Genomic DNA, 22566 nt, shown 5'->3' with positions numbered 1-22566 from the left:
CTCTTTATGAGTGATATGAACATTTAGAGGTCTTCCCCCACCCTGTCCACCCCCATCTTTCTCCCTCCAAATCTCAGCTTTCAAAAATGAACAGAGCAATAACACAGTAGACATTATTATGCTAAGAAAACTGGGACTTTGCTTATTAGAGAAGCAAGGTTTCAAGACATAATGGAGTTGAGTCTTTCTCTTGAAAATATTACATTCAATTAAGTTGTGTGTGAGCTAGGCTCACAGCCTATGGTTTATACTGTTATAAACCACAGATGAAATAAGGATTATAAAACACACTGAAGAGGAAAATGCAACTTGGGAATATGATAGAAGTGCTAATTCAAGACATTTACAGGTTTTTTTTTTCATTAGCCTCTTTGTAATTAAAAGCACAAGCTAAATGAAACTAAAGAATAGGATAAAAGGAGAAAGATATTCTAAAAGACCCAATTTAAGGTAATTATTGGACATTCCCAGTTTTGTCCAAAGTCATCTCCGTCCATCTGTCCATCTGCCCATCTGTCCATTCAATAGCTGGGCACTGGAGGGGTAGGGTTGTGCAGCATACAGCAAACAAATTAAGTGTTGTCCCTTCTATAGAACTTTTATTCTAATAGTGGAGACCAAATTTTTAAAAAGCTAACAAATAAATGAACATAATAATTTCAAAATGTGGCAAATTCTATGAAAATATGGTAGAGGGGGAGATGGTAGAGAATACTTGGGGAGCCTTTAGGGTACTAATGTCTGAGTAGGTGGCATTGAGAGGAAGTCGAATGGTGAGAGGGAGCTAATCATGCACATATTTGAACAGTGTTTTTTTCTGCGGTACGCGGGCCTCTCACTGTTGTGGCCTTTCCCGCTGCGGAGCACAGGCTCCGGACGCGCAGGCTCAGCGGCCATGGCTCACGGGCCCAGCCACTCTGCTGCATGTGGGATCTTCCCGGACCGGGGCATGAACCTGTGTCCCCTGCCTCGGCAGGCGGACTCTCAACCACTGCGCCACCAGGGAAGCCCCAGAGTGTTCTTTTTAAAAAAAATTTATTCTATTGAAGTCTAGTTGACTTACAATGTGGTGTTAATTTCTGCTGTATAGAAAAGTGATTCAGTCATACATATTTATACATTATTTTTCATATTGTTTTCCCTTATGGTTTATCACAGGATATTTAATATAGTTCCCTGTGCTATGCAGGAGGACCTTGTTGTTTATCCATCCTATGTATAATAGTTTACATCTGCTAATCCCAAACTCCCAGTCCATTCCTCTCCCATTCCCCCTCGCCCTTGGCAACCACCAGTCTTGAACAGAGTGCTCTGAGCTGGAAATATTGATGTTCTTTAAAGGGAAAATGAACTCCCACCCTAGAAACATGTTTTCTGAAAGGGCTTTAAGAAGATGAGAGAAATGACCAGTCAGGAGTTAGTTCTATAAATAAAGCTGTAGCTGCAGGAATATAAATCCTTATGTTATAGGAGCTGGGCAGGCATGTGGCTGTTAGTCAGCAACCTGCTCAGCCATTGGTTGGCATTGCAGTGGGTCCCTCCCCCACCCCTTCCTGTGTATAAAAGGAGCACAAATTCGGACTGAGGGAAGATGGTTCTTTGAAAGACTAGTCTGCCATCTTCTCGGTCTGCTAGCTTTGAGATTAAAGTTGTTATTTCTTGCCCCCAGCAACTCGTCTCCCGATTTACTGGCCTGTCGTTCGGAGAGCAGAGCCAGCTTGGGCTTGGTTGTCACTTACAGTGACAGTTTCTAAAGCCAGAGATGATATGAGCCTGACCCCCACCAACCTCTCTGTTCTCCTCTCCTCCTCCTTTTCTCTACTCAGTCACACTGACATCCTTGCTCTTTCCTGAACATTCCAGGCCACCTCAAGGCCATCAGACATGTTCTTCCTCTGGAATGCTTTTTCCCCACAGTCACATATCTTGCTCTCTCATTCCTTTGGTCAAATATCACCTTTTCAACGAGGCCTTCTGTGGTCATCCTATTTAAACGTGAATGCCCTTCTCCCACCCAAATTCATTTTTTTTTCCTGTAAAACAGCATCAGATTATGATATATATTTTATTAATTATTTTGCTTATTGGCCAGCCATCCCTCCACATTCTATATAGTTTCCATGAAGATAGTGAATTTTGTCAGCTTTGTTTAGTGCTGTATCCCCAAGGCCTAGAATAAGGCCTGGCAGAGAGTAAGTGCCCTCTCTCTATTTAAGTAAATGAAAGAATAAATGAATAGTCATATTTGCAGAACTAAATCCCTAGTATTATAAAAGGAAATTATTATACTTCAGGCTAAATATGGTAAATGAAACATATATGTTTATCTCTGTTCCCTCCAGAAACTGCTGTAAAAGAATATAAAAGGCATAAACTCACAAGGACTAAGAGAATGAAAGGAGACAGTAGCAGAAAAGAAATTTCAACAGAATTTTCATGGCTGATAGTCTTTACTAGTTTGCCAGTCTGGGAAAAGCTGAAACATAAAAAGGCCTGCAGGGGAGAAACAAATAAGAAAGAAGTCTTTTGTACCATGGATCCTTAGACAGGTTCAGGATTTGGAGGCATCTTATATCCCCCAAGCACCTTTCTCAAGAAAATACTAGAGGGTATACTCCACCAAAACATGGGAGAAATTGAGAAAGAAAAACCTAGGACTGAGGAAATAGGAATCTAACACAGGAGAGAGGTAAAGGAATTTCCAGAACGAGAGTGAAGGGAAGTCCCAGGCTGACAGATGGTCATCAGGCCTAGGGAGCAACCAGTCCAGGCTGTAGCAGAAAGACAAAAGACTTCAAGGTTGATGTCTTAAGAAAAACAACAACAACAGAAGAAGAAACTGATAGACAACCTGGTATATTTGAACATATGGAGAGATTTTACAGTTCTATCAGAGGATTTAAGTAAGGTTCAATTAGTTATAGGGATGTAGAAAACTAAACAAATGAGAAAAGCAGTGATTAACTCTGGGGAAAACAAAAAGCTATACAAAAAAAAGGAACGGAGTTATAGTCTACTATTATGGCTCAACTGTGAATAATATTTACTTATTCATCACAATACTACAACTGAGAGGTTGGAGGGGAGGGTAAGTCTTTGATGTGTATGGGGAAATGATAGTATAAAAAGAAAAACCCAGTATCTTCCATAGTTGCGAGTCAGTAGATATTATCTAAAACTGAAATATATATTTAAAAAAAACAGTAGAAACATATTATTTAGAAATACGGAGATAAAAACAAGAAGTGGCTAAAAATTGAAAATGACCTCTGGAAAGCAGGATTAAGGGTAGGGAGAAGTAGAACAGGAACTGTAATTTTCCTTTACAAGCCCTATAACCCTTGACTTTCTGAGTGACATGGGAACATTATATTTTGCTGTAAATAAAAATTAAATTAACAAGAGGAATGTATGATTTCTTATTAATCTCAAGGGAAAGATCTTGAAGTAAGACATGTTCATCTTGGAATACCCCTACATAGAAAATTTAGAAGATATTTGTTAAGTGATGAGTGGATGAATGAATGAATGATGAGAGTTGTCATGAGTTTATTTAGAGTTAAGAACATATCGCTGGCAGCAGGTGAAATGAAGAGAGGCTCTGCATTGGAAAATGATTTAAAGAAGCCCAGAAAAGCTATGCACTTGTGTACCCCACCACAATGGAGCCCCGGGGTTTCTGCTCAGTTTAACCTATTACACAGTGTAAGGCTGGCAAAAATTGCTCATTTCCATAGAGCTGACTTTGCAGATTTAAAAAGTCCTGAATGGGAAATAAATATGCTGCTCTTAATAAATGTCTAGTTAAGGTAGAGTTAATATAGTTAAATGTGAAAGTATATAAATGATATATTTTAATAGCATTCAGAGCACATTTCAGCATTGAGATAAATGCAAACTTGAAAAAAACCTCTAACATCCTCTAAACACATTGCCTTATCATAGCAAATGATAAATTACTAAAGAAAAATGTTATTCTGCAATGTTTTGAAGATTAAGTAGAGTATGAGTGAAATTAACATTGTGTGTAAGTGGAGCTGTGACTATATCATGTCAGAGTGGTAATAAAATTTCAAAGGAGAGAGAATTAGAGTTTTATGCCACAGAAATGGAAGTAGTTTTCATTTTAATTGTTTTTCTTTAAATGGATTGTTTCTGTAATATACTATATTCTTTCCAGTTCACAGATGTTCAGGAGGGATAAAAGAGTTATAAAATATTCTAATGTGAGCTTTTAAAGTAGCTTTTTTGGAACAGAAAAAGAACAGCCTAAAGAATTCAGAATTTTTAAAGTACAATAAAGCATTCATATTGCAAATTTAGTGATTTGCGTTTTGTGATATGGGAAAACAAATGGACTTTTAACATTTATGCCACAGCTGCCCTTTTGTCAAATAAATCAGTTTCATCTATGATATTCCATTTTAAAAGTCAGGTTATCTCTACAATTCAGTTTCTTTCTTTCTTGTCTCATCTCCTGCTAGGAGCTCTTTATTCCTGGCATTAGAAAAGTCCTCCTTTTCTCTATAGCATAAATGTGGTTCTGGGCTTCACCGGAGCTAACTCAGCTGAATGGATTTGTGCCAATGTCAGAGGCTCCCAGCTGTCCCTCTGTCACCCTCAGAGTCCCCTTCTCCCTTCCCTCATCCTGCAACCCCTACCACGGTCTACCCGGAAGCTCAGCTGCATAAGCACCACAGGGATCCCATGTTCCTCACCAATTCTCCACATGGCATTTCTCTTCTCCTTCTTCACGTCTTCTTATTTCTTTTTAGAAAGCCATTGTTGGGGCTTCCCTGGTGGCGCAGTGGTTAAGAATCCGCCTGCCAAGGCAGGAGACACAGGTTCGAGCCCTGGTCCGGGAAGATCCCACATGCCGCGGAGCACTTAAGCCCATGTGCCACAACTACTGAGCCTGCGCTCTAGAGCCTGCGAGCCACAACTACTGAGCCCACGTGCTGCAACTACTGAAGCCCGCACGCCTACAGCCCGTGCTCCACAACAAGAGAAGCCACCGCAATGAGAAGCCCACATGCCGTAATTAAGAGTAACCCCACCTCGATGCAACTAGAGAAAGCCCGTGCACAGCAACGAAGACCCAACACAGCCAAAAATAAATAAATTTTAAAAATTAATTTGTAATAATAATTTTAAAAGAAAGCCATTGTTTCTCCATGATTCTAAAGCTATTTGTATCTGTTGTGCTGTGTACAAAGGCTCCTGTTAATCCTGATGGCCCTGATTTTCTCTTACCATCATAGTTGCCTTTTCCATCTGGACACATGGTCAGAGCCTCATATATATGTCCTGAGAGGAGGGATCAACTGCCCTGGGTGGATTACAGTTCTGTGGGAGACAAGCATCAGGGTTAAAATGGCACTTTATTTGCTTATTTATTAAACATCAACAAGAAATATTTACTGAGTGCCTACTATGTAGCAAGCACTGTGCTAGGTTTATAATGTTGGACAAGATAGAATGAGCTCTGCCCTTATGAAGCTTACAGTCTAGTGAACAAAATATGCATTCAACATACAATCGAAATGAATTAATCAGTGAACCCATGAATTCCAAGTAACATAAGTGCTAGGAGAAAGAAGTACAGGGTGCTCTAGGTGCATATAACTGGGGCATCTGACCTAATGAGGAGGTTAGGAAAAGTTTCCTTGAGAAAATGACATTTAAAGAGCTGAAGAATAAGTCGGAGTCAGCCAAGGGAAGTGTAGAACGTTGTCCGCAGAAGGAACCTGAGAAGCAAAGGCCCCAGGCAGGGGGGACAGCCAGGTGCTTGAGAAACTGAGAGAAGGGCTGTGAGGCAGGAGCACAAGCAAGGAGAGGGCCCAAGGATGAGGTGGGAACGAAGGAGTGGATCATGTAGGCTGGTACCCAAAGGGCAAGACGGGGCTTAAATGGAAGCATGAGGGTCAGATTTGCACTTTGACAAGACTGATGTTGTACCAAATGGATTGGAAGGGCATGAGTGTGGATGGAGGACATTTACTCCAATCCTCTTTCATATCTTAGGTAAATTGGTACTCCAAGATTCACTGGGTTTATCCCAGGGCTTCCTGTGGTCCTGCTACTCTGTCACACATGGTGGGTGGGGGAGTTGGGGTGGGGTGTGGTACACTGAATTAATGTGGTACACTTCATTGAGAAGCACAGATGCCTTGACTAGGTTCCTCACCCAACAGGAATACGGCTATTAGGAGAATCTCTCAATTTTGGGGGGAGCACTTCATTTCTCAATGCTCAATCAATGATTGTTTTAAGCTTGCCTCTGCATTCCTAGTCTGACCCTCTGATCCACCTTGTGGGTGGAACATAAAGGCACTAAAGTAGCAAAGAACTGGGAGCTTGCCCTTGTTTAGCGTGTGGGTCATATCATTGTCCACAAAATAAAGCTACCCTTGAGGTAGGGAAACATGTGCAATTTTGAACGGAAAAATCTAGTCATTAACTACATTGTCAAAATTATTGACAAGAAAAAGACCAGTGATAGAATGAGGCATTAAAGAAAAACACAAATACAAACGTTTCCTTTTGCCTAACTGGAGAGTTGTATTTTCTTCGGTTTTAAAATTCCATCAGTCCAGCCAGAAGTTTAGGGTGACCCACCCCTCCTAACCTCCTCTGCACAACCCAATAAAAAACATATTTACTGTGGGAAGCAACACTATTTGGCGATATTTTATTGTCTATCAACTATTTAGAAAAATAAGTTATTTTACTCATCATTCTATGTATAGTTTTCAGCATCAGAGTATTTTCTAATGTTTTCCTTGTAATTCAGCACTTAGTTTCACCAGGCAAAATGCTTTCTGAGTATAAGAGCAAATTCCTCCGTCCCTCCTTCCCTCCGTCCCTCCCTCCTTCCCTCTCTCTTCCTTCTCTCTTTTTCTCCTTCCATCAGTAAGTACTGTTTATGACATTCAAAGCATTAACTTCACTTCAAGATCAAATTTGGATGAAATTAGTAATTTTGACAATGATTGTCCTAAAATGGCCCAATACTACCTGGTCAAGTCAGATGACGTCCTGGCCACATAGATTTTGCAGATACGGATGCTGTCTAGCTTGTTTATTTTGGTTCACCTGGGCCTTCCCTACATGTGTGCCTTCTTTGGAGGCGTATGAGAAAAGATTGAGGGGGAGGGTCTATTCTTTTGCTGAGTGAGAGCCAGCAAGCACTGCAGAGGGTAGAGCTGGTACCCACAGGCAAGTGACCGAGATTTGTCAGGGAGAGAAGGTGGGAAGCAGCAGGAAGCCTGGGGAGATGGGCTTATCCAACCCATGATCGTGCTTGACTAGGGCAACGCTGCCTCCCTGACCAGCCAGTGGAGATGCTGAGGACATCACACATCCCCCTCGGACTCTGTTCATTTGCACTCTGTTCACCCATCACGGGCTCAGCAGACATTTATTGAGCACCTCGTATGGACACACCATTGAGATGATTACAGATCTTTTCATTCTTCAAGGAGCATAAAGTCTGGTAGGCGGGAAATAAATAGAGTGGATAAAGAAGGTACTCTAACAGAGTGACATTGGCAGGGATGCAGAGAGAAAGGAAGATTTCATTCCGGTCGAGTTTGAGGTTCAAATATGGGAACTACATTCTTAGCCATGAGAGAAGGTCATGAAATATGAGACTGTACACATAACATACACATGAGGTGTCTGTTAACACTTCATATCAAAGAAGCCTAATGTATGAAAACTTAATCTTAGAAAAAATAGGTAGGACTGTTACATTATAAATAGGTGACCTGCTTTACAAAAAAGATTCTTTAAATAACAAGTGTGTCTTATGTTACTATAATATTGACTAACAGAGGGTGTAGACTTAGAGAAAGGACTTGTAATGTTAATATATCTGTGTGAAATATGGTTCAAGCTACAAACATGTCATTGCACATGACTTTTCATAATATTTCTGTCATGACAGTCAAAATATACCCGTAATTGTGATCACAAATCACAACTAACATTTTATAAATGCAAACATGTTAATTTGAATGTACCCAACCAACTGAAAATAGGTAGGATGGCCAAGAGGCTCCCACTGTGGGTTACTTGGCAAATGGCCACTGGCATGGATCCTGAAAAAATTCTTCCTTTAGTTCTTTTTCCTGGCTGCATATTAAAATCATATAGGGAGCTTTGTAAAAATCTCAGATCCCAGGACACACTATTAGAATCTCTTGGGAATAAGACCCAAGCATCAATGGTTTTTTAAGCTCCCTAGATAATTCTGGTGTGTGGCCACTGCTTTGGGGAAGTGCTTCTCAAATTGTAATGTGCATAGGACCTTGTTAAATGCAGTTTCTGATTCAGTAGGTCTAGAGTGAGGCTGGAGATTCTGCACTTCCAACAAGCTCCCAGGTGCTGGTGATGCTGCCAGCCCAAGGAGCACGCTGTGACAATGACATTATATCTAAATCTTGTGCACCAGTGCATCTGGGGAAGCATCTGATTTGACAACGGGGACTTGGTTTCTCCAGGTCTCCTCATCCTAGAGTACTAATGGATTCCATAACAACAGTAACCCAAATTCCACTAGCTCTTGTTTAAACCAGTTCTTCCAGGTGTACAGCACCCATGCTGCCTCTGGAAAGAGACCCCATAAATGTGTCCAACAGTCCCTTGATAGTTCTTGGGGGGGGGTGTCTTAGGAAGGTCTCATATGGGCTCACAAATATTTCTCTCCTTCTATTGATTAGCTCTGTTTGTTTTTAATGAGACCCCACCCCTGGCCCCCAATCAAAGGACCCACAATGATTCCAATGGGGGCTCCAGCCAGCAGACAATTCTGGGTAAAAGACACCACCTTGTCTTCAGAATCACTTGTCCCAAACTACTCTGGACAGCTCCAGGGGTCAGGGTTCTCCTTCCCTTTCAATGACTTCTCTCTCAGGAGGGTCCCCATGGTCTACTGCCACTGTCCTGTCTGAATCCTTGCTCATTTTTGAGTAGGAACCATGGAAAACCAAGTTTTGTTTTGCTTTTAGAAAGACCAGAACAGGTCCAATAAGAAAAAGGAGTGTGGAGACAGGAAGAAAGGAGTTCTTGGGAGGAGTTCATGCCAAGGAGCACTATGGCCACAATCTCCATAGCAACAGGAACACTTCCTGTGATCACTGACCAATAGGCTATGCTGGGTCAGAAGGGCTGGACTCCCTGGCAGTGTGTCAGTGTCAGGACTTACAACTTTCCACAGACTGGCTGTATCATCCTAGTGTGGCCTTACGTGACTGGGCAGCAGATGGGCAGGGTTGCTCATCAGTGGAGAGTTCTGTGCTTAGGGAAGCACCTCCCCCTCCCTCTGTGATCAACCAACCTTTCTGTGATTGCTTCTCACCATTTTTCCAAGTTCTATTTTTTCTCTCCATGTGCTCCATTCCCATCTTATATGTGTATGATATATGTGTTTACACCCTATGCTACTCTTAAACACACAATTACCTTTTCTTTTACCAAAATGAACATTTCTTTTGGTTATCTTAGGGGTAACTAACCAGTCGAAGTGATCCTCATAATGATTTTAAATGCCCCCTAGCAACAATTTACAACCTTCAGGAAATACTGGCACAGTGTCTATTAACATTGTAGTATAAAATAGTAAATCCTGGGAAAATTCAACGAGGCCCAGATTTCCAAGCTGTTCTGCTGACATTTCTGCCAAGTTTGTCTATGACATTATATGCCTCATTCTTTTGTACATATTTCTATTGTTTTATAAATAAAACTCTCTTGAATAAGCATCATTTGCTTTCTAAGTGGAATGGAGGTGCCAAGATCCCCTAAAGTTTTGTGTTACCGAGTATCTTGAGTGACTCTACGTTCAATTATTTTAGCATAGTTTATATGTAGGAAAGCAGAACTGTGCCTTACTGCAAATCACCACCTCTACCACCGCTGATGTGTGAAAACCCAGGCTTTCCAAACACACAAACTAAATTAATATTGGACCCTTCATTTTACAAAATTTCTCGTTAAATAGTGGGTTTCTAGAATGCATTCACATCAAGGCAGCTTTTCAGAAGTTAACCTCCTGCACAATATGAAGCATGCATGCTTCTCATTCTGCATGAAACATTCCAACCAATTTTCGATTATGCAGTCTGGATTTAAATGCTTTTCAAGGAGGAAAAAAAAAAACCCACGTTTTCACATTTGTAATCAGAGGTTAAAACAAGATCAAAAATTATATTTGGGGGCTTCCCTGGTGGCGCAGTGGTTGAGAGTCCGCCTGCCGATGCAGAGGACACGGGTTCGTGCCCCGGTCCGGGAAGATCCCGGATCCCACATGCTGCAGAGCGGCTGGGCCCGTGAGCCATGGCCGCTGAGCCTGCGCATCTGGAGCCTGCGCTCCGCAACGGGAGAGGCCACAACAGTGAGAGACCCATGTACCGCAAAAAAAAAAAAAAAATCATATTTGAAGACAAAAAATTTAGTCCTGGAGAGCAAATAATAGTGTACAATGATTGCCAATGTTACAGCACCCCTGGCAGAGCTGCAAAATCAAGTGGCTCTCCGTTCAGGCTACAGCGAGCGGTTGCTTGAGCACGCGGGTCCCACTCTTGCTGGCACCTTGTGTAGGATGACAAGGCAGTTGCTGGCTCTGGCTGTGGCACTTAATCATGTTCACCGTGTGGGCAGCTATTGGCTCACCACTCATTATGACTTTCCCCAGACCTGGTAGACTCATACAGCCAGCCCTAACTGGGTGAGTGATGAAGCATTTCTGGACTGGAGGGGTCTTGGGAAACCATGTATTTCAGTCCCCTTGTCTATTATGGATGAAAAGGTAAAGAACTTGCCCAGAATCATAACACAACTGGAGGCTGGCGTTGAGACTACAGGCTTGAGCTCTTGGCTTCTAGTCTGAGACTCTCTCTCTACCTTTTACCATAACTCTGCATGTCTTTACCTCCAAAATGGAGTACTTCCTATAGTTAACTTCATTAATACTGACCAAGGAAAACTCTGGGCCCTAAGCTTCTACAGCCATAGCTTGGGTTCATCAACTGGATGACATAACCAACCCCAGGCTTCTACAGACTCACCTGCTCCTGAACTCAGCTCTCTGGGCTATTAGGCAGGGTCTCAGCCCTCTCTAATTCACTCCTGGTAGAAACCTTAACCTGATACTTTCAGCTCTGACATTAACGCTGCCTTGATTTCCTCCAGGAACAAGCAATAGCTCACGGAGTGTTTTCTATCAGCTCCACATGGCTCCAAATCACAGCCCGTGGCCAGGAGAGCTGCCAGCTCCCTCAACAAAATTGGGAACTTTGTGGACCCCACGAGAGGCCTTATTTATTACATCTCCCAGAGAAAGCAGACTGGGGCAATAATCGTCAAAGTAATATTTACCCCTTAATAACTGCCTATTTTTATACTGGTGTTAGAGGTTAATAGCAGTGTTATTTACTCCTCTGCCAAAAAGAACTGAAGGATGTGAAATGTGGCAGTCAATAAAGCTGAACAGTCAGATAAATAATATTCATATTATTTCCTGACAAATCCTTCTGCAACCCAGGGATATAAATAACCCTAAGAAAGCAGTTCCTGCATTACAAGTTTACTGATGTGTAAAATGTAATTTTAAAAAGAGCTTCAAACCCTGGAAGCATTGGATTCTATAACTATATACACCGACAGACAGCCCTCAGGATGTGTGCGCACGTGTGCGTGAGTCCTCTGGGAACACACATGCATTCTCCGACGTACTTACCATCATGTGTCCATGAGAATGAGGTGTCAGTGTGTGTAGTCATTGCCTATCACTTCCTTTCCACTCCTGTGACATGCACTCCTCTGCTTCTTTTCCTACCTCACTGATGGCCCTTTCTCGATATCCTCCTCTTATGCTCTTAATTTGGAGCACGTAGGGGCTCTGTCCTAGTCCCAGGTTTTCTGCTCTGGCATCTTCCTAGGTGATCCTATCCATTCCCATGGCTGACACACAAATGTGTATCTCTAGCTCTCAATCTCCTGGAGCTCTAACTCCAGTATTAACAGACTCCTTGACATTTCCACTTGGATGTATAATAGGCATCTTGGTCGTGCTCTGGCCACAGCGTAGCTCTAAATTCCACCCCCAAACTGCTCCCCACTCCCCCACTCTCTGCTGTCTCCCCCAGATCGGCGAATGGTACTTCCTATGCAGCTGTTCAATTTAAAAACCAAGCAACTTTTTAATCTCTCTGGTATTCACCTGCCCTCCACCTTGTATCTAATCCACAAACCATTTCTATAAACTTTTCCTTCAAAATACATCTGGAGTCCATCCATCCATCTTCTTCCTTCTGTCTTCACCACTCTCCCCGAGTCCAAGTGTGCCATCTTTCTGACTGCTTTCCCAGCTTCCACTCCAGCCACCTCATTCATTCTCCTCCCAGCAGAGTAAGCTCTTAAAATACGAATCCAAACGTCTTTCCTTGGCCTGCAGGTGCTGTGTGACCTGGCCCTGTCCCTCTCTGACCTCCTCTCCTGCCCATCTCCCCTCCCTCATTGTCCTCTGGCCACAGTGTCCACCTCTTTGATCTTCCAACAGATCAAACATGTTCCTTCTGCCTGAGATGCTCTGCAGCTGGCGTTCCTACACCGGCTTCCTCTTGTCAGTCCATGAGCAAGTCCTCCCTGACGTCCAGCCATCTAGTCTGAATAGATGCACCACTACCCATGTCACAACCTTCATGTCTTCGTTACTGTTTTCTTCATAGCATCTATCATTTCTCAAAATTATGCTGTTCCTAGATTTGCTTACATGTTCATTAGTTATCTCCAGTTGAATGTAACCTCCATAAAAGCAGAGCCCTTGTCTGTTATCTTCACCACTGTATGTCCAGTGCCTGGGAAACAACCAGGCACATAGGAGGTATCTGTACTAGTGTCCTAGGGCTGCCATTAAAAAGTGCAAACAAATCCAGTGACTTAAACAATAGAAAGTTATTTTCTCAAGATTCTGGAGGCTGTAGATCAGGGTCTTGACAGGTTGGTTTCTTCTGAAGTCTCTCTCCTTGCCTTGTAGAAGACCACCTTCTCCCTGTGTCTTCACATGGTCTTCCCTCTGTATGTGTCTGTGTCCAAATTTCCTCCTTTTATTTATAAGGACACCAATCATACTGGATTAGAGGCCACCCTAATGACATCATTTTAACTTAATTACCTCTTCAAAGGCCCTTTCTCCAAATACAGTCACATTCTGAGGTACTGGGGGTTAGGACTTCAACGTATGAATCTTGGGGAGGGACACAGTTCAGTCCATAGATAATAAAACAAATAGTGATCATCATGAAAGCTAATATTATTGAGACATTATGTATTGGCATTGTTTTAAGTACTTTTCCTGTATTATCTTTATCTTCATTATTAAGGTTAAGAATTAGGAATGTCACTATTATCAGTTCCATTTTCCAGATGAGGAAACCCAAACAAAAAGAAATTAGATGACCTGCTGGAGGTCACAGGTTATAAGTGGTGGAAGCTGTTTGATTCTATGTCCTTTTCCACTGCCCTACTCTGCTCCCCTGTGTTTGTAAATCTCTGTTGAATGAACGGGTGAAGGGGAAGCACGCATGTTATTCAGCATGCTGTAAGTGCACAGACACCAAAGGCAGCACATTAGCCAAGACTACCTTATTTATATCTTGGGCTCCCTTCTAAAAATGATTTGAAGCAAAATATCTTAAAGGCATCTATACAATATCATTAGTAAAATAGAAATTAAAATCAGAAAATCATGAGGAAGAAAAGGAAGAAGAAAGAAACTTATAAATCATGAACAGGAATAGATGTTGAGATTAAACATCAGTTTTGTCTCTGAGCTTCCTACCAATCCCCTAAAAAGATAAAAATTATCCTGGAACTAAATTCTAAATGCATGTCTCATGCAAGCTCTTACACAATAGCAATCTTTAAGTGACATAATAGAAAATGGTCTTTCATCAAACTCAGGAAAAAGAACAGCTGGATTTTACTTTATAAGGTGTTCCATTTGCATTATCCTGAAAGGATCCACATACTTTTTTCTGCCTATCAATGACATTCTGTGACTTCGCTCATTCTCAGTTTACTAATCCATTCTGAGTTAGGCTCAGGAATTCCACAGAGCCCTCACTGACTTTCTACCAATTAGGTGGAAGAGTTTGGCTGCAGCTCCAGCAGAAAGCCTCAGAGGGCGTTTATCTTGGTACTGAAATGCTAACCACAGGGAAAGAAGTCCCCATTTCAAAGGGGAGGGCTGGGTATATGCGAAGGAATGAACTCATCGTTTTCTTTTCTTTTTAAAATTAAGGTGGGAGTGGAGAGTTGGGAAGGCCAGAGAGATTAGCTTCTCTTTTAAAAATCAGTTCCCCCAAGAAATAACTCAGATACAACTTCCAGCAGCAAATCAGAATTTGACAATGGACATTGCTTGTAAAACACCCAGCATAGGGCCTGACATGTAGTAAGTAGCACTCAGTAAGTATTTGTTGTTGTATTAGTGGCTTAAGAGAAGTGTTTGGAACTCCTCAGGCATTTTGATGAGGTGTTCTCCCTAGTATTTTTAATAATATGGGCACGGAATAGGTGTTTATTAAATTGTGGGATTTCTGGTAAAGAAAAAATTGGAAGAACATTTCCAGAGGCATTTTTAAAAATATCAATCTGTAGCCTTAATAATGGTCGTAAGGCCCAGTTCTAAACATCTATGATGTTACTCGGAAATAATAGCATGTAAAATGTGTAAAAAGACTATGAACAAAGATGTTCATTATGGAATTATGTGTAATAAAAGAAGAAATTAGGGGATTAAATTTAGGTAAATCCACAAATGATGGTTCAAAAATTGAAAAACGCTGAATAATACTACATACATTGTTCTGCAACTTATTTTTTTTCACTTAATCTATCTTGGTTTTCATAATATCATCTATAAGTCTACAGTATTTTCTCCCTACTGCCCAACTTTCTATCACAAAAATTTTCTAATAAACAGAAGAGTTTAAAGAATCATACAGTGAACATCTGTGTATTCACTTTCTCAATTCTATAGTTACTACATTCGTTTTAAAAGGCTGCAGTGGGACTTCCCTGGTGGTCCAGTGGTTGAGACTCTGTGCTTCCATCACAAGGGGTGTGGGTTTGATCCCTGGTCATGGAAATAAGATCCCACATGCCATGCAGCCAAAAAATAAAATTTTTTTTAAAAAACTGTACAGTAGCCCATCTAAGGGCAAGCTAATTTGGTCCTTACTAAGGCACATGTGTACTTCTTTCAGTTTTTGGTGTCACACAGCACATCAATAATCATACTTGTACATACATTGTTGTGTATGTGTACAAATAGATCTGTAGTATAAATTCTGGGAGGTGGGAACTGATAAGTCAAAAGATAAATGGATTCCAGAAGTTGATATATAAGCCATGTGGCTTACCAAAATGGTTGGAATAAGAGAGTAGGAAAATGCTTATTTCACTTCACATTTGTCAACATTGGGTATCAGCAAACATTTAAAATAGCTTACAATCTCCCAGATGAAAATGGTATCTCTCTTAGTCTCCTGGGCTGCCATAACAAAGTATCACAGAGTGAGTGGCTTAAACAACAGAAATTTATTTCTCACAGTTCTGGAGACTGGAAGCCCTATATCGGGGTGCCAGCATGCTTGGATTCTGGTTAGGGTTGACTTGCAGACAGCTGCCTTCTCCTTTGTCCTCACATGGCAGAGAGAGAGAGAGAGAGAGAGAGAGAGAGAGAGAGAGAGAACAAGAGAGAGAGAGGGAGAGAACGAGAGAGAGAGAGAGAGAGAGAGGAGAGAGAGAGAGAGAGAGAACAAGATTTTTGTTTTCTCTTCTTATAAGGGCAATCATCTCATCATGAATACCCCACTCTTATGACCTCATCTTAAACTAATTATCTCCCAAAGGCCCTATATCCAAATACCACGACACAAGGAGTTAGGGTTTCAATATATGAATTTGGGAGGGACACAAACATCTAGTTCATAACAGTAGTTCATTGTTGTTTTTATTTGTGAATCTTTTATGTGTTTATTTGCGAATCTTTTATGTGTTTATTTGCCGTTTGTATTTATTTTATCCATTAACTGCTTGATTATCTTCTTATCCATTTTCCTACCCTACTGATTAATAAGAATTTTTGAATTTTAGACATATTAGCCCTTTGTCATCTATACTGCAGCTTTTTTCTGAATTAGTCATTTGTCCCCTGATTTGGTTTATATGGTTTTTTGTGCAGAAATTCTAAATTTTTATAGAATCAGATCTATCAATCTTTTTCTCTTTTTTTTTTTTTTTTTGTGGTACGCGGGCCTCTCACTGTTGTGGCCTCTCCCGTTGTGGAGCAACGGCTCTGGACGCGCAGGCTCAGTGGCCACAGCTCGCGGGCCTAGTCGCTCCACGGCATGTGGGATCTTCCGGGACCGGGGCACGAACCCGTGTCCCCTGCACCGGCAGGCGGACTCTCAACCACTGCACCACCAGGGAAGCCCTTTTTAATGGTTTCTTGTCTTGCTTAGAAATGCCTTTCCTTCTTTAAGATTTATAAATTGGGGGATAGGTTTTTCTCCCTAATTTTTGAGCCATAAACTGTTACTTAAATAGGCCATGAGAGTAATTCTTTCCAGGAAGACTTAAGCAATGTTTTTCTTAATCTACAACATGACAGATATTCTACCTGGAATATAAGGGGGTTAGAGACAGGAAAATTTGTTGTTTCCAAACTGAAGTCCTCAGAGAAGACAGGGAGGCAAGTGCACCTGTGTGTGGGGGTGTGTGTGTGTGTGTGCAGACACACACAAGGGAGGGGGGAGTAGAGAGAGAGAGGAAAGGGGAGTGGGGGCGTGGTGGTTATGGAGATCTGATGACTAGTCCCCTCTCTACTTGGAGTCCCTAAAAATCAGGGAAGATAGAATGATTAAGCAGGTTAGGGAAAGAGGGGGAGGAAAATACAAAGTCCAGTATGAACAAGCTGACTTGGAGATTGACCCAGAAAGGCTTAGAACTCTATTAGTTGTAAATATCATAGTCTTTAAAAAACAAATACCACTGAAGTATGGCATTCGTGGTATTGTGTGTCCCATTCTGGAAATTTCAGGCAGCTACACTGGCATCATGTAGCACATCATCACTATCTCTTCTGCAAATTTCTGAGAAAAAAAGAATTGGCTGAAAAAACTCCTCACATCTCCATCGGTTTGTAATCAGTGAATACAGTAAGTGCAGGAGGTTGATGACTGTTTGCAGAGTATGTAATTTTATATATCTTGTGGGAGAGGTTGAGAGGATTCTGTTTAAAAAGGCTGCCCTAATAAATGATTTACCAGGGCAGCCAGAGATCAAAGAAATTGCTCAGAAATTGCATCTCAGGGCACCTAAAATTGCAAGCTTATGGAAGTCCTCAGAACCCCAAACATTTTATGACTTTTACATTAGCTAACCACTAAATTTTCAAAGCAGTGTGACTGCCATGGGTTTTAATAAGAGCTGCATGCTCAACCCTTCCTCCCTTTAATAAATGTAAGGGTGATGTTGCTGAGAGACATTTTGAAAATATGGCAAATGTCATGGAAGATCTACCATGGACCAAGGCTCAGGCCAGATAGCAGAAATGTTAAATTCTGATGAGAAAAAAATGGACTCCAAACAAATTCCATAGATCTTGTAAGAAAATAAAAGGAATTCTCCCTTGGATGCTATCTCTTAGCTGGAGTCTGCATGTCAGAGCGCTGTGAAGGAGGCTAAGTCACTCTGGAGATTGGAAACTGAATTTAGTGATATCAATCAGGTTAAGCACTGATTGCTCTTGCTTACTGACAGTTAGAAAAGTTCCCTAGCACCCTCAGGACTTCAGAGATTTTCCCCAGAGCTAACTGGTATCCCTTGTCCCAGACAAGCCATGGTCCAGTCTGAAAATGAAGAACCAAAAATAGGTCAACTAGTGGTTCTCAAAGTAGGTTCCAGGGACCCTTTGGGAGGTGATCCCTGAGACCCTTCTATTTTCATAATAATAATGAGATATTGTTTGTCTTTTTCATTCTCATCCTCACATGAGTGACCACCAACAGGACTGAAGGAGGAACCACCCAGCTGAACACTGTTCAGATTGCAGAATCATGAGCAAATAAAATGGTTTTGGTGTGGCTTGTTTTGCAACCATAGATAATTGGAATAGGCATGTCAGAGATGCATACTGATGCTGGTAGTATTGGTGACCTTGATTGGGGATCACTTTAATTTTTTTCAGCCATGTAGGGACTGAATCTGGGTGTCACTAGGGAAGATAGAGGGATTATTCACAGGGACAGAGATCAGAATAACTGATTTCCTGACATGTTCAGAAATCAAAAAGTGAAGCTCTAAGCTCAGTCATGGTTTCCCTCTCATGGACAGAGCTAAAGGTGTCTACTGACACGTGAAGGAGATTTCTTCTGATGAATAACTTTGAGGAAATTCACAGCAATGGTGATGAAAATGATGGTATGAGGAGGATGGTGATGATGATCAGGATGATGAGGGTGATGGTGGCGATGATTGTGTAGATAAGATGGAACTTGGTCCTGGGACTCCAGTCCTGAAATGAGAAATGACTCCTGGGGATAACATGTTGTGATGGGGAGGGTGTAGACTTTGGTGTCAGAAGACCTGGTGCAAGTCCTGGCTTCACCATCTTGGATAAGTCATGCCTCCAACCTGAAGTTCAGTTTCCTAACTGCTAAAATGGGAAGAGCTCTATTCCCTGCTTTTCCTCCCGACACAGCTTCCATGAGGGTCAAGTGAGAGTACGTGAAAGTGCTCTATAAACTGTAAAGTACTATGCAAAAGGGAAGAATATTAAGATAAGGGACATGAGATTGTTGCTAAAGGGAATCTTCCCTATACTTAAGCAGTTCTGAGAAAACACAGAGCAGATGATTAAAGACCTTTCTGCAGGAAGTTTTTAAGTTTGTTTGTGGGAGTTACTGAGCTTGCTGCCCGCTATGACAGCCAGCCAGGAGAGGTGATGTGGCTCTGAAAATAAATACAGCCTCCACGTTTCCCAAGTTCTGGAGAGTGTGGCATTTTCTGTTCTTTTCTCCAGCATTCTATATAAACCAGTCAGCATTTCCTAGATGTTCAACACTGTGCTAGAAATTGGGGATAAGAGCTGAGGAAGAAAAGTAGCTCCTTCCTTTCTAGCCTGCTTGTGGTAGGTAGAATGATGGCCCCCAAAGATGTCCTAATCCCCAAAACCTGGGAATATGTTAGGCTGTGTGGCAAAGGGAACTTAGGTTGCAGATGGAATTATGGTTGCTAATCAGCTGACCTCAGGATGGGGAGATTATCCTGGGTTATCCAGGCAGGCCCGGTGGAATTACCAGCAACCTTAAAAGGGGAAGAGGAAGGCAGGAAAAGGAGAAGCAGAGAGTTGGCAGTGTGAGAAGGACTCAGCCCAATGTTGCTGGCTTTGAAGATGGAGGAAAGAGCCATGAATCAGGGAATGTGAGAAGCCTCCTGAATCTGGAAAAGGCAAGAGAATAGATTCTACCCTAGAGCCTCCAGAAGGAAAATGATCCTACAAACACCTTGGTTTTAGCCCAGTGAGACCCATTTCTTACTCCTGATCTCCAGAACTGTAAGAAAATAAATTTGTATTGTCGAAGTCCCTACTATTGTGATAATTTATTATGACAGCAATGGAAAACTAAGATATTGCCCCACAGTCTCCTAAGGAAGCCACCTTTGTGGGAGGACTGGGCAAAAGAATGAGGTTTGACTCAATGCCACACATGATGTCAATGGAATTTTAGTTCCATTTGTCATGATAAGTTCAAAGACCTAAACCAGTAGGCAACAAGCAAGGTCTGCGAATTTCTCCATTTCTGAAGCTACAGTTGTATACACAGGAAGTAATATCAGCACCATTGGCCAAGCTGTATACAACTTACCATCTGACATTGATGTATTGATTTATTTGTTTTATGTCTGTCTTCCCCTCACATAGAATATAAGCTTTGTCAGGTTCACTGCTGTAGCTTCAAAGCTCAAAATAATTCCGGGGTCACAGTAAGTGTTCAATCATTTTAAATTAACAAATTCACTTATTCAACAAATTTTTGTTAAGACTATATGCATCAATACTAGAAAATAAGTTCAATGTAGGCAGAGATTTGTATCTGTTTTGTTAGCTGCTTTATTTGTGTTCATAGAATAGTACCTATCACTCAATAAACATTTATTTACAGGATGGAATGAATGAATGATTTGAAGAATGAAACATAAAAGCCCCTGCACTTCAGGAGTTCGTAGTCTAGTGGACTTCGGTTTCAGATTCGTCAATATAGTTACCTACACCAAAACTGGATTCGCCTTCCTCCTCAAATTTTCCAATAATTTTCAATGATATGTCAAGTCGCTGTGTTGTAGGGGAGGAGAATGAAGGCATGGAGAAGGGTTAGGGAGATAAAATGGGATTCTAAGTTGATGCTATTTTTTGCCAGATAATATGAGGACTCGTCTAGACATTTATTTTCTGACACAATTCATTTCTATTTTTATTATTTTTATAAATGTACGTTATTTGTAATTTGACTAAAGTATGTGCTCACTGTAATAAAGTCAAGAAGCAATAGAGCCCTCTAGCTCCTAAGGTCTGCTCCAACCCCCCTCAGAGGTAACCACTGTTAAGAGTTTGGTTTATATTCCCCTGTCTTCAAATAGCTTATTGGGTGTCTCATTTTCAGAACTGCTTAAAATAAGTATAAGCCTAGACCTTGATCTGATCCAAAATTGCTGAGAAAAAGAGTTTAAAAACATATACTAAAAATAATGTGAAAGAGGACCATGTAACAGAAATCCCTACGTGGGAAAAATCATTTTTTAAATTGCTGTGATTTGTACAATAGCTGGTTTTCCCATGCTCTATGTTTTGTCCCTTTAAATTTTTTCATATCTTGAAATTACCAGGATCCCCAAGTCTATTTGCCTGAGAATGAACAAATAAGCCTCTATTACTGTAAAAAAAAAAAATTTCCTGATGCTTACAGGAGTGATATTTTTGTGAAAAGTTGAATAAAATACTTTGAAAAACTTTTAGAAAAATAAGGAGGTAAGGTTATCAGTCACTGTCTATCACCCTAATGATTCTCACCCAGGATTGACATCGGACCCCTTGAGAAGAAAGACATGTCAGCAAACTAGGACTGAAGCCCAGTCGATGACTTTATGGTTGTCCTTGAACTTCTCTTTCACTTACATTCCTTTCTGACTTTGTGTTGGCCTGACATTTAAAGGCCAGGTTTATACTGTAATAATAATCAATATTTGTGTATCACTTAACAGTTTACAAAGCAATTCCCCACCTATTTTCTTATTTGTTCTTTGAACGTCCCAAGACATGTGTGCTCTTGCTCTTTTGGTGACTGTTAGCTTCCATCACTCAGATGAGACAACTGAGACTCTGGGAGCTTAAATGACTTGCCGAAATCACATGGTCCATTAGCAGCAGGACTTCTACCTTTAAATCTCTTGCCTTTTCCTTGAAGCAATGTTGGCCCCCAGATAAGCAACGTCGGGTCATACCCTCCCATTGTCATCAAAATTCTCAACAACTTGAGGAAAAAAATTAGACAGGGTGTTTTATATCATGGTATTTTTTTTCAGGAAGCCAATACAAAGTGTCCAGTGTGTCTCTGAGGTGTCTGCTGAGATGAGGAATGGACTTGCTTGTGGGGAAATAGTCAGGATGTACGTGTGGCCACCTCTGACTCCAAGCCCTGACAGGGGCCCTGGCTAGCATGTTCCACGTGAATCCAGGGCCAGGAGCTCCCCTTTTGCTCAAGATGGCACCGGGGTTCCTCACAGCATGTTTGCCAACACCACTCACCCCAGCATCTTTCTTTCTCTAGCCTTCTGTCTCACTGTCCATACCAGCCTGCAGTGGGCCAGAGAGGCAGACGAGTGAGACTGACACTCCAGGAGCCTTCTGAGACTTTACTGAGTTATTTAATGGCAGGTCTAGAAAGATGGAAGTCCTATGGGTAGGATCTCTAGGCCCTCCTGGAAGGTATGTCAGGCTTCAGGCCTCAGGTGGTTTGGCTCATGAGCTCCATTTGTACTCATGGTTGGAGCAAAACACCTTGGGAAAGCCCTGCAGTGAATAAATACAAGATGGGGTCAGGGGGAGCTGAATTTGAATCCTGCCTTTGCCCCCGAATAGCTAGAAGCTTCCTAACCTCAGAGATTCCCTTTGATCATGGAGGTGAGACGGAAGAGCATTAGCTGCTACTTCTGTTATATAAGGTTGTTGTAAGGACCCAATAAAAAAAATTTGTGAAAGCACTTAACAGCTCTAAAGCACTAAAGCAACATCTGTTTCGGTTTTGTTGTTGTTGGTTTGTCTTCCAGATAGAAATCTCTGCCCACAAAATCTTCCACAGTAAAGGGACACTGATACAAACACACGGCTCCTCTCCACTATTTCATCAGCTATGTGCTCTTTTAGACAGCTCACCAATGAATTCCCTTCTTCTTCTTTTTCCCTGTACCTACTGGAGTCCTTTCCCTGACGATTTA

General features: G+C 41.5%; 1 long non-coding RNA gene across 2 annotated transcripts in view; it reads right to left on the bottom strand.

Annotated features, from left to right (window-relative positions):
- The window catches only part of LOC136794847 (uncharacterized), a 104372-nt gene that overhangs the window by 21638 nt on the left and 60168 nt on the right, over positions 1-22566 (bottom strand). Inside the window, exons 2-3 of one of the 2 annotated variants that reach the window (XR_010842192.1) lie at positions 5254-5346; positions 4719-4823 (exon numbers count right to left, since the gene is read on the bottom strand). This is a non-coding gene — a long non-coding RNA (uncharacterized lncRNA). Of the gene's footprint in view, positions 1-4110; positions 4824-5253; positions 5347-22566 lie in introns of those variants that run through there. The other variant, XR_010842191.1, reaches the window with a different exon arrangement.

Source organism: Kogia breviceps, chromosome 9, assembly GCF_026419965.1.
Source record: "Kogia breviceps isolate mKogBre1 chromosome 9, mKogBre1 haplotype 1, whole genome shotgun sequence".
Taxonomy (NCBI): Eukaryota; Metazoa; Chordata; class Mammalia; order Artiodactyla; family Physeteridae; genus Kogia; species Kogia breviceps.
Note: the sequence above shows the minus strand (reverse complement) of the source record. Positions and strands in the feature narration are given on the sequence as shown.